Below are 17,750 nucleotides of genomic sequence, written 5' to 3'. Positions count from 1 at the left end.
GTAAACAAACAAATAAAGAAATAAATAAATTAAAATAAAATAAATGAATAAATAAATAAATAAATAAAATAACATGAATAAATAAATAAAAAAATTAATAAGTAAATAATTAAATAAGTAAATAAATAAATTAATTAATTAAAATAAAATAAAATAAATAAATAAACAAATAAACAAATAAATTAAAATAAAATAAATGAATAAATAAATAAATAAATAAATAAATAAACTAACAAAAAATAAAATTAAATTAAATTAATAAATAAAATAAATAAATAAAAAATAAATAAATAAGTAAACAAACATATAAAGAAAGAAATAAATTAAAATAAAATAAATGAATAAAAAAATAAATAAAATAACATGAATAAATAAATAAAAAAATAAATAAGTAAATAAATAAATAAATAAATAAAATGAATAAATAAATAAATAAGTAAATAGCAAATAAGTAAATAAATAAATTAATTAAAATAAAATAAATGAATAAATAAATAAATAAAAAATAAATAAATAAGTAAACAAACAAATAAAGAAATAAATAAATTAAAATAAAATAAATGAATAAATAAATAAATAAAATAACATGAATAAATAAATAAAAAATAAATAAGTAAATAATTAAATAAGTAAATAAATAAATAAATAAATTAAAATAAAATAAAATAAAATAAATAAATAAACAAATAAATTAAAATAAAATAAATGAATAAATAAATAAATAAGTAAATAAATAAATAAATAAACTAATAAAAAATAAAATAAAATAAAATTAATAAAATAAATAAATAAATAAATAAATAAATAAATAAATAAATAAATTCTAACTTACGGCTTTTTTGTAAGCAGACTAGCCTACATGACAAAAGCTTCTCAACCGAATACCGAATAATAACAGGCATTTTCTATGTTTATTCTTAGCACCTGTATTGTAGAGACCCAGAAACAAAATTTGGGCCACCTGAATTTTCTAAGTTCCAGTTATAACATACTACGCAGCAGCCTAAGTACTGATCATGCGCAGTATGTTATAACTGGAACTTGGAAAATTCATGTGGCCCAAATTTTGTTTCTTAGTCTGTACTATTAATGTTGAAAAATCGATCCATGATCTTTTGTAACATACTAGACATTCTGTTCTCTTTGGATATCAAAGGATGCGTTTTAATTATAAGAGTATAATAAATTCCTTATAGAAAATATGTCCTTTTTCGGTAATCAATATAATTATTTTGTATGCGACGTGTGTGCAGTGTAGACTATTTTTCCCTTATGTAATTAGAAATGCGTGTGAGAATCAACTCGTACAAATAGTTCATCTTTACACCCAAGTTATACATTAATAAATGGTTTATATTTTTTCGATGTACAATTTATGAAAAATGTACGAAAGGTTTCCAATAAACTATATATCTATATAATTTTAAAACTTTTTTTTTTGTTTTATAGAAATTTTTTATTGTGAACAAGAAATTATTTTAAAATTCATAATTGGAAACGAAAAACAGACGAAAATGTTGAAAGAAATTTTTTTCTGTACATATAGTACAGTGTATTGTTAGGAAATCGCATGGACTCCACAGCTCGCACGGCGTTTGAATGTTATTAGGCGGATACCTTTCACCGGTAACTCTAGACGAGTCGCGTTCCTAACGGAATACTTTATAGTTACGTAGGTCTATAACATTTGGTTTCATTTAAAAGGTACATTTTTTTCAATCTATGTTGAATAAGAGTCAATTTCTTCCATTTTATTTCCATTGTATGCAATTCTTAAGTTTCGAAATAAGTTTCTCTTTTACAACAAGATTGTAATGCTTTTTAATACGCTGACGTCCGCGACTAAGATAAGCAACTTGAAATTTAAAGGTCACTGACCGGCAGAGATCAAATGTAAGATCTGTAGAACATTGAGTCAACTCTAAGTGGGCGTATAGGGACAAAGGAATGTGTTTTTGTTCTGGGTTGCAAAAGAAATGCCGAATCGAAGTCGCTATCGATTTGAAATATTATCGTGTTACGAGGACTTCGCTTAGGAAACAATAGAAATAGAGATACACAGAAGGCTTTGCATATAAACTCTATTATTGCTCTGTTATCATTGCATCATTCAGCTTGTTCAGTTCTGTATCTGTATTTATAATAAAATTTTATATTTATATTTATAATAAAATTGATACTTTTTTTGGTAATACAATATGAAACTTAACTGGTCGTATATCGAATGTAACAATGACAGCATCCATGGATAATAGGGATATCTTATGCGAAGTTTTACCGCTAGATGGCAGCAGCGTTCCATGCGGCGCAACATGTAGGGCTATGTTATGTCATATGCCACAGCTGTTTACGTTTTCCCGCTTGTTGATTTTCTGTGCGTGTAAAAATTATATTTACAATTATTTTGTATAAACTAGTATAATTTAATATTTTCTTACCTCATAATTTAATTTAATTTACAATAAATAATAACGTAAACCTGTATAATATTGAGCGATTCCCCTTAAGAGATGGGTGGGGAAATCTGCAGTATGCAGAATAAAGATATGAGTAAATTGAATGTTCATGAACCTAAACGAGAACTTTGAGAACGAGGTGCGCGAATAAAAAAATAGGAACTATGTGGAAGGTGAATATTGCCCTCTTTAATCATTAGTATTTAAGAACAGTACGCTAAAAACAGGATATGAAGCCACCAATGTGATTTTTTTTATAGGGAAGGGACTATCGAGATTGAATTCCTTGTATTTTTTTCTGTAGTTGCAGAAAGATCAAATGCAATTTTTAATAGGAAGATATAATGTGATCGCAATAGTATCACAATTAGTAGTGTGTTTTGTAGGTTAAGGACATGCAGTTTTGAATACTATGTAGGATGATTTTGAAAATTTGAAGTTAAAACATGGTTTTAATAATTAGGGTACAGTACATTAAAAACATTATTCACGAAATGGATTTCACTACGGATCGTCCTGGATAATAAACATCCCAGTTTATCGAGAGTTTACCGCAGGCGTAAACTTCGGAGACTCCTACAACTACTGCATATAATCTAAGCTAACATAGCTCGCTGTCGAGGTTGCATATGTTTTTATTAATTGTTCTTTTTCCTCTTCCAAAATGAAACTGTAGTCAACAATTCCTTACTTGAAGTAGTTACTTTTATTTAATAGCTAGCACTTTCGAGGCGCAATTTAATTACTTATATTTTTTAAGGTTCAAAGCATATATTCAGAATATTTCGGGACCTGATTGAAGACAAAAAGCTTTTCCTGGTTTTTACATATAGGAACATAACAAAAATTTGTCATTTTTAGTTGTTTTTAAGAGTATTTAATATACTAATACAATACGTATATCCTCAATGTTTATATACCGAAAAAACAAATTCACACGCAAAGCGCATCCCTCAAAGTACACGTGCGCTATCTGTTGGTGCTAGTTCAGGATATCCCTATAAAGAAGTTTGTGGAATACCATATAAACCGCAGTTTCACTATTTTCGAGCAGTTTCTTATTAATGTTGTAAAATAAAAGTATATGAATAATTTAAAATCAATTCATATTAAATAATAACGTGATCATTTTATAAAAGTTGTATTTACATGTTTTTAAAAACTAATCTCAGGAAATAGCTTTCCATCTCGCCATGTTTCTCGAAGTCCTCAAAAAAGGACATATTTTCGTATCAGCATTTCTTTCGCAGCCCAGTGAAGGCCTGCAGGTACAATTTGGCCTAATTTATGTATTTTAAAGTATATTTTAGAACCTTCATTCACTAAGTTCTTTTTGTTGTGTAAGGAAATAAGCTACAATTTCTCATCATTTATATCTGAAAAGAAAAAACAGTTACGGGGGAAAATTTGAAAGAAGTTCTTGTGAACGAATGGGTCTATTGTATAGGATGTGAGAGGAAAGCCTTGCGGAAGAAAGCTTTGCCAATATCAGGTATATAAATCTGCTTGAAAAGGACTTCAGCGAGCCTTTGTGGGCTTATCTGAATGGACATCGGAGTGATCCCTAAAGAAAACTTTGAGCTTGGTTCCGATTATTTGCTGACCAAGATAATATTGACTTGGTTATCATCAGAGGCAAGGTTCTTTCTGGGTTTGAGAGGCATGGCATCTCTTTAGCGACACAAATATTAGGAAAGACTAGCGAGATGTGGGTATCTCGTATCCGTCTCGATGCATGCCGGTGATGTCAAAGCAAGCGCATTTTTCTGACCTTGACGTCGTGCGCGGGCAGCAACCGCTAAGTATGGAAAGAGGAAGGGTTGTGTATATGAATAAGCAACCTGTTGGATTAAGAAAACAGTGGTGCACAAACTTCAAACGGAACGTGAAATTTTATGTCGTTATTTTTATATGGCTTCTTTCTGTTTAATATTATCTATATTGTCTGTAAAACAAAAGTACTAACACTGATTTCTTAATATTGCACTTGTGTTTTAACTCTTAATAACATAATAGAGAATTAAGAAGGAATATTCACTTAAATTCCATAGTAGTATAATATTATCTATACTAATAATAAATCTGTAGCCAAAATTTTTCTGGTAATTTTCGATTTTCCAAAAATAATTGGTGTTAACATGTATAATTAACCATCCTGAAACCGAAAATCGCTTTTTCTTAATTTTTTTTGTATGTCTGTCTGTGTCTGTCTGTCTGGATGTTTGTTACCTTTTCACGCGATAATGGCTGAACCAATTTATATGAAAATTTGAATATAAATTAAGTTCGTTGTAATTTAGATTTTAGGCTATATGGCATTCAAAATACCTTATTTAAAAGGGGGGTTATAAGGGGGCCTGAATTAAATAAATCGAAATATCTCGCTTATTATTGATTTTCTTGAAAAATATTACATAACAAACGTTTCTTTAAAAATAATTTCCGATAAGTTTTATTCTATACAAAATTTTGATAGAACTTATATTTAATGGGATAAATGAGTTTTAAAATTGCAATAACAACGCCATCTAAGGCGATGTACTGAAATAAAAACAAATGACTTCGTCTATAAGGGGCCTTGGACAACAACAATCGAAAGCTATTAAACATAGCCTAAGAGAATGTTTCTGTGTTTGTATGAAGTAATATCGGAAGCTAATTAATTGTTTAATTATTATTTCACCATTGGAAAGTGTAGTTTCTCTAGATGGACATAATTCTACAATGTTATTACAGTAACTTCTGAAACATATAGCAAGTAATATAAAGTATACACGTTAAAACTAAATTAAGTAATATAATAAACGATTTATCCTTCTATCAAACACGAATGTTCCCTGGATCAAACGTCCTATTTTAATTATGTAATTACTTTATATTTATTTCTAACAGGTGCAGCGGAGCGCACGGGTACGGCTAGTACTATATAAGTGGATGAAACACATCATTCATAAAGAAAGTAATATTCCAAAGAAAGAGATTGAGTATGACATGATAAGTTGGAATTGATATTGATGGTATCTTTAGCCTTACAAAAGTAATCAATAAACTAATCAAAACAATATTACAGTACAAAGCAAATTTACCTAGGTACTGTATCTGTTTTAAGTGTAACTAATATTACATAACAAAACTCTTATCGCATTATGCTTTTAAGGTAATATTTGTGAGCAACTTTCTATCATCAGAATATTAAATTATTTTCTCGAAATCTGCTGAAGCTATAGAGCTGACATTTTTATAACACATGGGCACGTATCTTTTGCCTATGATGTAACAGCAGTTGCTTTGTTAATTCATTTCCTTTCAAATAATGTCCATGTGAATATTTTCAAAATTTTCAATACACTATCTTCAGTAATACGTATTTACGGTATATTAGATTTACGAAAACATTCTGTAAGGCTACTAAATAAATAGGCCTATATCTGAAAATTTCACTTTTCTATAAAAAAAGTTGAGAAAATATTTCTTTTGAATAAAAAAATCAAACTTGTGAAAAATGAGCATTAAAATTAAAACTTACATTCTTATAATGCACTTATACTTCTCAGGCAAATCTAAAAATTAACATGGATACAGTTTTAATAAGTTCTCTTCCCTTTATCTATTGAATCAGTTCTGGCTATCCCTGAATATAGCTCGACCAAGCGGCATATACCACCTCTTTCGTCTGTCTCTTTCCTTTCCGCTGTAAAGCGCTCAGGCTCTCCTGGGCTCTAAAGCGCGCGCTTGCTCCTATGGGCATCAATTGACATGCCTGATGTATGCCTATTGCTATATCCGAAGTTCACGGTCTTTTAATCAAACCAAGGACAGTGGATATGAAGGATGATAAAAATCTTCAGCGTTCCTTCGTTCAGGAAGATGACTAAGAGCTGATATTCCGTGACCTAATTTGCAATAAGTAAATATCGTCAAAAGGAACGGCGTGCGTAACATAACTAGAGAACTGCGTTTGGTTCCTTTGAATACAAGTCAGGTGTACATGGATCATACTAGCTTCGCAAAGGGAAGGAGTCACGCCGGAAATAATAGCGTCACGACTAATAGTTACTAATTCATTTTAAACTTTAATACTGAAAATTTCTGAATTTTTATTTTTTTGAAAAAAACGTATAAATTTCTCTATAAGGAGTAACAGCCATTATATATGTAAATACAAGGTTCCTCAAAGCATCAATATTAGGTCCCCTACTTTTTCTAGTGTTTATAAATGATCTTGCCCCCCCCCTAATAAAAGATGTAGGTCATCCCATATTATTTGCAGATTACACAATTATAGTAATTACAGCTAGTAACTCCAACACATTCCAATCTTCAACAGAGGAAATTCTCTTCAAAATATGTGACTGGTTCTCAGTCAATAAATTGATATTAAATTGTAACAAAACTAACAGAATTCAATTCAAATTCTGTCCAAATTCAACCTAGCAAATTTACAGCGCAATAATTAACAATAGATACCTATTAGAAACAACAACAACCAAATTTCTTGGCTTAAAAATCGATAATGTGTTAAATTGGAAAAATCATATTAAAGAAATTACCCCCAAACTAAATTCAGCTTGTTTTGCTATTAGATCTATGCAAAAGATAGTAAATATCAATACCTTAAAAACAATATACTTTGCATACTTCCACTCGGTAATGAGTTTTGGAATAATATTCTGGGGAAATTCCACAGGTAGTAACAGTATATTCCTATTACAAAAAAGAGTAATTAGAATAATAGTAGGTGCCAAATCTAAGGAATCGTGTAGGACTATTTAAAAAAAACTACAAATAATGCCCATGGCTTCTCCGTATATCTTTTCATTAATAATCTTCCTCGTATGTAATCGTGAAAACTTTGTAACTAATTCAACAGTTCATAGCATAAATACACGTCAAAAAATGACTTTCATACTCCATCGGCAAGTCTATCGTGCTATCAAAAAGGAGTGCGTTATAGGGCAGTAAAATATTTTTAATAGCCTCCCTATCGATATAAAAAATGAAACTCAAAACATAAAATTATTTAGGGCCAAATTAAAGAAGTACCTAATTTCTCACGCCTTCTATTCTGTAGGTGAATTCATGACAGTCAATAACACTTCATGAAATTGATACTAAAACTTTGTGTTGTACTAGTAGACTATATTGTAAATCTCGTCTGTATTATTTCATCTAGACTGTGACTATAAATTAAGACTTTATAATAGTATTAAGTTTTTTGACTTGTTCCATATTCTAGCTGTAAGTAATGTATGAATACCATGGAATGTTAATAAATACAATACAATACAGAATTTGCACTAAGAAATTATTCTTTCTTATTGCTAATCAACACTTAAAAACATTGATAGTTTCTCTAATAAATTTAAGGCCAGGACAGCATTTCATATGAATTCTAAGGTGTCTCTTAAGTTTCTGGCAACGCTGTAGATATCTGACGTTCCAGAATCTGGCCATTAGCTTAATAATTACAGGAAATATCTAACCACTGCAACCAGAAACAACCCTTAATTAGGATTATAGGGACGGCAATAATCAGAATATTATTTTGGTGAATATTACTTATGTCCCAGCCACTGTAGAAACTTGATCAAATACCTTAAAAATGCCTTGGATTTATAGTATTGATTAGTAGAAATTGATGTGATCACTGGGAGAGCTGTAAACCTACCCAACCAGCCCTAAATACGTACCTTACTTGAATCGGGGATTGCACAAACAGCACGTCATGAAAACTAAAGTCTTCGGTAGACACAAAAAACGGTATTACTGGTAGTAGACCACATCATTGGTTATAGTACTGGCTTCTTCAGACAGATGCCTAATAGATGTATCGTTTTATACCAAATTTATTGGAATCTAATAAATTGTTAATGAAATATATCAATATATATTAGCTTGACATGTGCTGCTTCTGCAAGGAATCAAAATTGTAGTATAATAATTTCAGTTCAACTAAAGTTTATTTGCGAAATTCGGGATATAATATATGCATCACTGCGGGCTAAAGCAGGGAGATGCACTATCACCTTTACTTTTTAACTTTGCTCTAGAATATGCCATTAGGAAAGTCCAGGATAACACAAAGGGTTTGGAATTGAACGGGTTACATCAGCTTCTTGTCTATGCAGATGACGTGAATATGTTAGGAGAAAATCCACAAACAATTAGAGAAAACGCGGAAATTCTACTTGAAGCAAGTAAAGAGATTGGGTTGGAAGTAAATCCCGAAAAGACTAAGTATATGATTATGTCTCGTGATAAGAATATTGTACGAAATGGAACTATAAAAGTTGGAGATTTATACTTCGAAGAGGTGGAAAAATTCAAATATCTCGGAGCAACAGTAACAAATATAAATGACACTCGGGAGGAAATTAAACGCAGAATAAATATGGGAAATGCCTGTTATTATTCGGTTGAGAAGCTGTTGTCATCTAGTCTGCTGTAAAAAAATCTATAAAAGCAGTTACATTACCGGTTGTTCTGTATGGCTGTGAAACTTGGACTCTCACTTTGAGAGAGGAACAGCGCTTGAGGGTTTTTGAGAACAAGGTTCTTAGGAAAATATTTGGGGCTAAAAGGGATGAAGTTACAGGAGAATGGAGAAAGTTACACAACGCAGAGCTGCACGCATTGTATTCTTCACCTAACATAATTAGGAACATTAAATCCAGACGTTTGAGATGGGCAGGGCATATAGCACGTATGAACGAATCCAGAAATGCATATAGAGTGTTAGTTGGGAGACCGGAGGGGAAAAAGACCTTTAGGGAGGCCGAGACGTAGATGGGAAGATAATATTAAAATGGATTTGAAGGAGGTGGGATATGATAGAGACTGGATTAATCTTGCTCAGGATAGGGACCAATGGCGGGCTTATGTGAGGGCGGCAATGAACCTCCGGGTTCCTTAAAAGCCAGTAAGTAATATATGCATAGGACTACTGTGTACTTAATACATAAGTTCAGCATATAAATAAACTTATTTTTCCACAATAGGCCACTGAAGAATATTATTGTAAAATTCTTGATATTCATGTGGTATGTAACGCATTAGTTTGCGTATATCGTCAAGCTTCTCTCTTTGAATTGGCACGATTTTGACTGGATATGCCAATGAAGAATGTGAATATGGTATTCTCCTTTGTACTTACAAGGAAATATTCTCATGAGTGCAGATAAAAAATTACTCTTTTTTTCTTCCATCATTTTAATAATGTCAAAAGAAGTGCTTACACAAATTTAGGCCACTCGAGCGCAATTACGAGGGCCGTAAAAAAAAATAAGTTTTCCTGGAGTCGTTTGCAGAAAGAGAACAAAATTTCACTGAACGTTTTATTGGAAATACAGCAATTGTTGAGTTATTTTTCAACGTATTCACCACCAGAACTAAGACATTTGTCATTCAGTGGGATCAACTTTTATGTCGTAGAAGATTGCCGTCTGGAATCGGAACCAATGTGTCGGCACATGTATTTGACTCGATTTGTTTCTGCGCGCTTCCAGAATTTCACAGGTCTCCAAATGTGAGACGGCTATACCGACATATGTGGTTTCTGCATGGAATGATAGCTCTATATCAACAGTCCATGAAACTCGAATAAACTCATTTCGCCACAAAGAGTGACATGTGCTGTTTCTGGAATCCCTGATTCATTTGTACTGTATACGAAAATCGTCGCGAATGAATGAAGAATATGATCATATTTCTTTAATCTAACAGTGGGTTTCAGGGTCGCCAACATAGTAATAATACTACACACCTAATCAAACCTAACCTAACCTCTCTTATAGTACTATACACCTAATCAAACGTAACCTAACCTGTCACACAATACACATCTAATCTAATCTGACCTACCCTGGCACATAATACTACACACCTGTAGTTACATTCCTCACATTTAGTGGAATTTCGTTTGCATGTATTGCCGGCCCTATTTCTCGTGTGGGTAGCCATCTAGTGGAAGTTGATCGTAATTCGTAAGTCGAGAAAGGAAATATGGCGACTTTCATAATAATTACATTTAGTTCGTCCAATGTATATTTTGTGATATATTAAATGTGTTAATATAGTACAATAAGAATTTAAATGTGTTGTGGTTGTGATAAAAGCATTAAAAATTAGTTTATAGCGCCACATTGGCGGTGATAAAAGTGTGCAATATTCGTATAGTGGCTGGTGAATACTCTATATTGAGCATTATTTTTGTTTTATGCGTACATGACTTCCGTAAAAATGACATTTAAAAACTTTCGCAGGCACCGGAGGGATTCGAACCCTCGATCTCCTGTTTACTAGACAGGCGCTTTAACCAACTAAGCCACGGCGCCGATATGAGGCATAATCGTATAAATGGAGTGTCCAAGAGAGGGGAAGGTCCAAGACTACTACAGCGGCAGGGAGGGGGATGGATCTGTAGCAATAACGATATTACAGGCGGGCGATGTCAACTCCAAGCAGAGCTGAGGTCAATGCTTTGCGCGTCATCTCCGAGAGGTGGGAGGGGGAGGCAATGAAAACCTGACAGTGGTGATGAGCAGTTCCCCATACGACGCGCTACCTGCAACAATGGCCTACGTGATCTGTTGTACAGTGGCTCTAATACAAGGTGCTTGTATGTCAGCCGTGCACGAACACTGGAATCTATAGCAGACTGTCAGCTGATTGCTCCTCCCAACGACAAGAGCAGTAGATTGTTCAGCTGCTCGCAAGTTGAAAACAGAATCGAGAAGTAGCGAAACTCTCCTTCAGACATCGACTTCTGTGTAGATTCATGCATATAGGGATATCTCATGCGAAGTTTTACCGCTAGATGGCAGGAGCGTTCCATGCGGCACAACATGTTTTAGGGTTATGGTATGTCGTATGCTACAGTTGATTACGTTTTCCCGCTTGTTGGTTTTCTGTGCGTGTCAAAATTATATTTACAATTATTTTGTATAATCTGGTACAATTTAATATAATTCAATATTTTCTTACCTCATAATTTAATTTAATTTACAATAAATAATAACGTAAACCTGTATAATATTGAGCGATTCCCCGAAATGGGTGGGGAAATCTGTAGTATGCAGAATATAGATATGAGTAAATTGAATGTTCGTGAACCTAAACAAGAACTTTGAGAACAATATGCACGAATAAAAAAATAGGAACTACCAGGATGTCGAATGTGAATATTGCCCTCTTTAATCATTAGTATTTAAGAACAGTACGCTAAAAACAGGATATCCAGCCACCAATGCGTTTCTTTTTACAGGGAAGGGACTATCGAGATTGAATTCTTGTATTTTTTTCTGTAGTTGCAGAAAGATCAAATGCAATTTTTAATAGGATGATATAATATGATCGCAATAGTATCACGATTAGTCGTGCGTTTTATAGGTTAAGGACATGCAGTTTTGAATACTATGTAGGATGATTTTGAAAATTTGAAGTTAAAACATTGTTTTAATAATTAATTAGGGTACAGTATATTAAAAACATTATTCACGAAATGGATTTCACTACGGATCGTCCTGGATAATAAACATCCTGGTTTATCGAGAGTTTACTGCAGACGTGAACATCGGAGACTCCTACAACTACTGCATATAATCTAAGCTAACATAGCTCGCTGTCGAGGTTGCATATGTTTTTATTAATTGTTCTTTTTCCTCTTCCAAAATGAAACTGTAGCCAACAATTCCTTACTTGAAGTAGTTACTTTTATTTAATAGCTAGCACTTTCGAGGCGCAATTTAATTACTTATATTTTTTAAGGTTTAAAGCATATATTCAGAATATTTCGGGACCTGATTGAAGACAAAAAGCTTTCCCTGGTGTTTACATATAGGAACATAACAAAAATTTGCCATTTTTAGCTGTTTTTAAGAGTATTTAATATACTAATACACTACGTATATCCTCAATGTTTATATACCGAAAAACAAATGCACATGCAAAGCGCATCCCTCAAAGTACACGTGCGCTATCTGTTGGTGCTAGTTCAGGATATCCCTATTCTAGAGCCCGGAATTTTAGGTGCTAAAAGTTAATATTGTTCCTCGGTATAGTTTATAAAATAGAAGGCATACCCCCACTTCTTTGACATTGTCATTCAGAATTTTCCTTTTGGTACAGTTAAAAGTCTCTAATCCTCTTAACTACCTCTTACAAAATAGCGCACGGTTTACAAGATTCATTACCCAGTCCTTGTGACTGTGTTGTCTATTATTACATATCGAACTCTTGTGAACTAGGCTTGAAATCCTCCTTACGGGCACCATATCTATTCATCTACACTCAGTGTCATTCTTAACTTTAGCACCTAAAATTCCGGGCTCTCGATATTACATCAACTATATCAATGGTTTCAGAAAAACGCTTCACTTCAAGTAAAAAATTCTAATAACAATAAAATAAACTTTATTTCCCTTGCTCAACTGATCGAAGTACCGAGTGACCCATAAGTAATGTCATTCATTTCAGGCATTATTCTTTGAGTTATTTGAAACAGATATTTCAATTTAATATTAATAAGTATATAAGATATGACCTTTTCTAGATTGAAAAATTAAATTAAATTTTCATATAAAATAGAGGCAGAAGTTTTACCAGCAGAAAATGAACATAAAGATTTAGGTACATTATTTAGCAGTAATTTTACATTTCATAGCCATATTAATACTTACTTACTTACCTACTTACTTAATGGCATTTAAGGAACCCGGAGGTTCATTGCCGCCCTCACATAAGCCCGCCATTGGTCCCTATCCTGAGCAAGATTAATCCAGTCTCTATCATCATATCCCACCTCCCTCAAATCCATTTTAATATTATCTTCCCATCTACGTCTCGGCCTCCCCAAAGCTCTTTTCCCCTCTGGCCTCCCAACTAACACTCTATATGCATTTCTGGATTCACCCATACGTGCTACATGCCCTGCCCATCTCAAACGTCTGGATTTAATGTTCCTAATTATGTCAGGTGAAGGATATAATGCGTGCAGTTCTGCGTTGTGTAACTTTCTCCATTCTCCTGTAACTTCATCCCTTTTAGCCCTAAATATTTTCCTAAGAACCTTATTCTCAAAAATCCTCAATCTCTGTTCCTCTCTCAAAGTGAGAGTCCAAGTTTCACAGCCATACAGAACAACCGGTAGTATAACTGTTTTATAAATTCTAACTTTCAGATTTTTTGACAGCAGACTAGATGACAAAAGCTTCTCAACCGAATAATAACAGGCATTTCCTATATTTATTCTGCGTTTAATTTCCTCTCGAGTGTCATTTATATTTGTTATTGTTGCTACAAGATATTTGAATTTTTCCACCACTTCGAAGGATAAATCTCCAACTTTTATAGTTCCATTTCGTACAATATTCTGGTCACGAGACATAATCATATACTTAGTCTTTTCAGGATTTACTTCCAACCCTATCTCTTTACTTGCTTCAAGTAGAATTTCCGCGTTTTCCCTAATCGTTTGAGGATTTTCTCCTAACATATTCATGTCATCCGCATATACAAGAAGCTGATGTAACCCGTTCAATTCCAAATCTTCTCTGTTATCCTGAACTTTCCTAATGGCATATTCTAGAGCGAAGTTAAAACTATACACTACATAAAAGAAAAATCATAGCCATATTAATAATATTATAAATTTGTCCTATGAAAGTTTAAGTTTTGTTATGAGAAATTATTGTAAATTTAAAGTCAAAACTATAATAATTTTGTATAATTCCATTGGTCGACCTAAAGAAAAAGGCAGAAAATAGGAAATACTGGAGAATGCTGGGTTTGCAATGAAAGACCTTCTCTTGGGCAGAACACTATGAATGAATGAATGAATGAATGAATGAATGAATGAATGAATGGTGTGATACGTGCTCTTGGGTGATCGATAGAAAATGCACACGGAGACAGAAATATAGCTAGAATAGCAAAATTATTAGATGTACTGTAAGTATGTATTCTAAGCATACATTTCAAAGTGGCATTCGGTTTTCAGAGTTTGTAGATCTACTTGATCAAACAAAATACATTTTTAGGTTAGGTCTCGTGAATCGTAAACTGTTTAGTCAAAGCAATGAATTTCATGTTGTCATACATTTTAATATTAGATCATATTAATCTACTCAGTACAAACATAATGTGCGAGAAGTCCAAGAGGAAAATATAGGCCTACTCTTTCACAAATATTGAACCATTTAGAAAACACCTCCCAATATAAAGATGAGATTTAGTAAATAGGTAAGACATTATTATTATTATTATTATTATTATTATTATTATTATTATTATACATAGCATTGTGATTTTTACCCTCTTTGGTGATATATGGTATTAGTTGGCAACACAGGAAGAGACGGCCAAATTAGCCTTTTAGGAACGTCCCTTATACATGATCCTCATTATAGCTGGTACCCAGGCCCAAAAATCTTAGAGTCTGATATGTCTGATCTAGTATACAGGGCATATCAAAAGTCCGGTAACACTTTCAATATTTTATTACACAAAAACTACTAATGATAGCACTTTCAAACACACGTCAGTTTAAAGTCAAACTCTCAAAGTTCGTTTTACACCTTACAGAGATTCAATGTGTGAACCACGAGTGACTCGGCAGATGTCCAAACGATAATCAAACTCTTCCCATACCCTTTTCAACATATCCTCTGTGACCGTGGCGGCAGCTTCTCGAATTCTGGTTTTTAGCTCCTCTAAATCACGTGGCAAAGGCGGTACAAACACACGGTCCTTTAGTTACCCCCATAGAAAAAAAGTCACATGCAGTCATATCGGGTGACCTTGGTGGCCATGTCATGAAACATCTGTCCCTTACTCCAGCACGTCCTATCCAACGATCAGACATCTCCGTATTCAGGTAAGCACGAACTGCATTGTGGAAATGTGGCGGAGCCCCATCTTGCTGAAAGTTGAAATCGTCATCGAGATCTTGTCTAAGTTGAGGCACCAACCATTGCTCCAACATGTCCAGATATGAATGTCCAGTCACAGTAGCCTCAATGAAGAAGAAAGGTCCGTACAGTTTTCGTTGTGACAACTCGCAGAAAACATTCACCTTTGGTGAATCACGCTCATGTTCAATGATTCTGTGATGTTTCTGTGTACCCCAAACACGACAGTTGTGCTTGTTAATTTTCCCACTCGTATGGAATGTCGCTTCGTCGCTGAAAATTAAGCGGATGAATAACTTTGAGAGTTTGACTTTAAACTGACGTGTGTTTGAAAGTGCTATCATTAGTAGTTTTTTATGTAATAATACATTGAAAGTGTAACCGGACTTTTGATATGCCCTGCATAGAGCAAACATATCAGATTCTACATCTTGAATATCGTAATTAATTTTGTGCGAGATCGTGCGTATTTGCTTGTTTTCCGCACAGAACCAATACGCGATAAGTGTGAAATACCACATTCAGTATTCCCAACGTAACACACATAACAATTTCCCTCTTCTTACCGCTTGAGCGCGACATTCATTTTACTGCTTTAGGCTTTTAACATATTATTTTTAGAGACGTTTAACATAGTAATAATTATAAATTGGAAACTTACCACTGCAATTTCACCTAAATTGCAATGTTAATTATTGTTTTTAAATATTTGCAAAAATTAAGTAAAGTCTACTACTCCACTAAACTTATTGCATTCGTGATATAAGTAACATTAAGGAAGCCTGAAAAAATCAACGAGATTCCAGATGCGGATGTTATTACTGCAATATGTTATACAAATAATATTGTTAAAATATTAAAATGAAAAATAAATCATTACTTAACCTTACCGTTTGTTTTAAGTTCGCATTTATAGACTGGGGGGGGGGGGAAAAAAAAGACAGACGTATATCACGGCCTGCTGGAGTATAGTAAACACAGAAAACATTTTATAGCAACAATGTTGAAGAAAGATATTTTGGTTTTCCGAAGTTTCCGTCATTACACAGAAACCAACATGGAGATTTCATTGCAACTAATTAGAAATTCGTCTTTCAGGTATGTAATAAACGATCTTCGCACAAAATAATGTACGATACACGAGCGGTATGTTTGTTTTCATGTTCTCGGAAATTAAAAAAGCTCAACTACGTTTCGCTTTTTCAATCTTTTCCTCGACCATGAAAACGTCAACATACCGCTCTTGTAACGTAGCCTATATTACTATAGTAATATCGTCTGGTATCGTGTATGACTTTTATCGTTAACTTTTCTTGTCTGCTTTCGATTCGACATTTCTAACTGTAACTCCGGAGGGACGAGTTTAGAAACCTCACCAAAATACATACTCAGTGTAGTAATTGCTGCAACCTATTATTGCAGGACCACAGATGCTGGGAAGATAAGGCTCAAAGCCACTTTGAATAGAATGACATCTTTCATTAGCGCTGTGAATCCTATCAGCACCATCTCATCTTTATGGCCCGTGTTTTGACAGCGTGCTGCATCCAATTGGTGATACATGTCTGAAAAATAGCACGCGTTACGTCACGGTGGCGTGTTGTGGAAAGTGTACTGAATTGCGCAAACGAACTATTACTTATTCGAAATGAGTTACACATTATTTGGAGTATATAATAATAATAATAATAATAATAATAATAATAATAATAATAATAATAATAATAATAATAATAATAATTTCAAGGGAAAATTGTTCCGGGGCCGGGTATCGATCCCGAGAACTCTGGTTGAGACGGTTGAGACGGTGTAGGGTGGAGTTCCCGGGTAGCTCAGTTGGCAGAGCGCTGGTACGTTCTACCAGAGGTCTCGGGATCGATACCCGGCCCCGGAACAATTTTTCCCTTGAAAATATTCAAATCTGCTTTACAGGGAGCTTTACCTGAAAGACTAGACTTGCATAATATATACGTCACTGTGTACGTTAACAGAAAACCACAATTCCAAGTCACACAGAGTTTGTGTGCACTCGATGTGGGTCTCTGGCGTTTCGTCAGCCCACGCGAGTTGTGAGGGAAAAGTTGAGACGGTGTCGGGTGGAGTTTCCGGGTAGCTCAGTTGGCAGAGCGATGGTACGTTCAACCAGAGGTCTCGGAGATCGATACCCGGCTCCGGAACAATTTTTCCCTTGAAATTATTCAAATCTGCTTTACAGGGAGCTTTACCTGAAAGACTAGACTTGCATAATATATACGTCACTGTGTACGTTAACAGAAAACCACAATTCCAAGTCACACAGAGTTTGTGTGCACTCGATGTGGGTCTCTGGCGTTTCGTCAGCCCACGCGAGTTGTGAGGGAAAAGTTGAGACGGTGTCGGGTGGAGTTTC

At 33.7% G+C, this 17,750-nt stretch overlaps 1 protein-coding gene and 1 non-coding gene across 4 annotated transcripts in view; one reads left to right on the top strand and one right to left on the bottom strand.

Moving 5' to 3' along the window:
- The window catches only part of LOC138695811 (sodium-dependent noradrenaline transporter-like), a 522,121-nt gene that overhangs the window by 329,714 nt on the left and 174,657 nt on the right, over positions 1-17,750 (top strand). The gene's annotated exons all lie outside the window — the stretch shown is intronic.
- TRNAT-AGU (transfer RNA threonine (anticodon AGU)) lies at positions 10,716-10,789 on the bottom strand. Its single transcript has one exon. It is a non-coding gene; the product is annotated as a tRNA-Thr (tRNA).

This window comes from Periplaneta americana, chromosome 3, assembly GCF_040183065.1.
Source record: "Periplaneta americana isolate PAMFEO1 chromosome 3, P.americana_PAMFEO1_priV1, whole genome shotgun sequence".
NCBI lineage: Eukaryota > Metazoa > Arthropoda > Insecta > Blattodea > Blattidae > Periplaneta > Periplaneta americana.
Note: the sequence above shows the minus strand (reverse complement) of the source record. Positions and strands in the feature narration are given on the sequence as shown.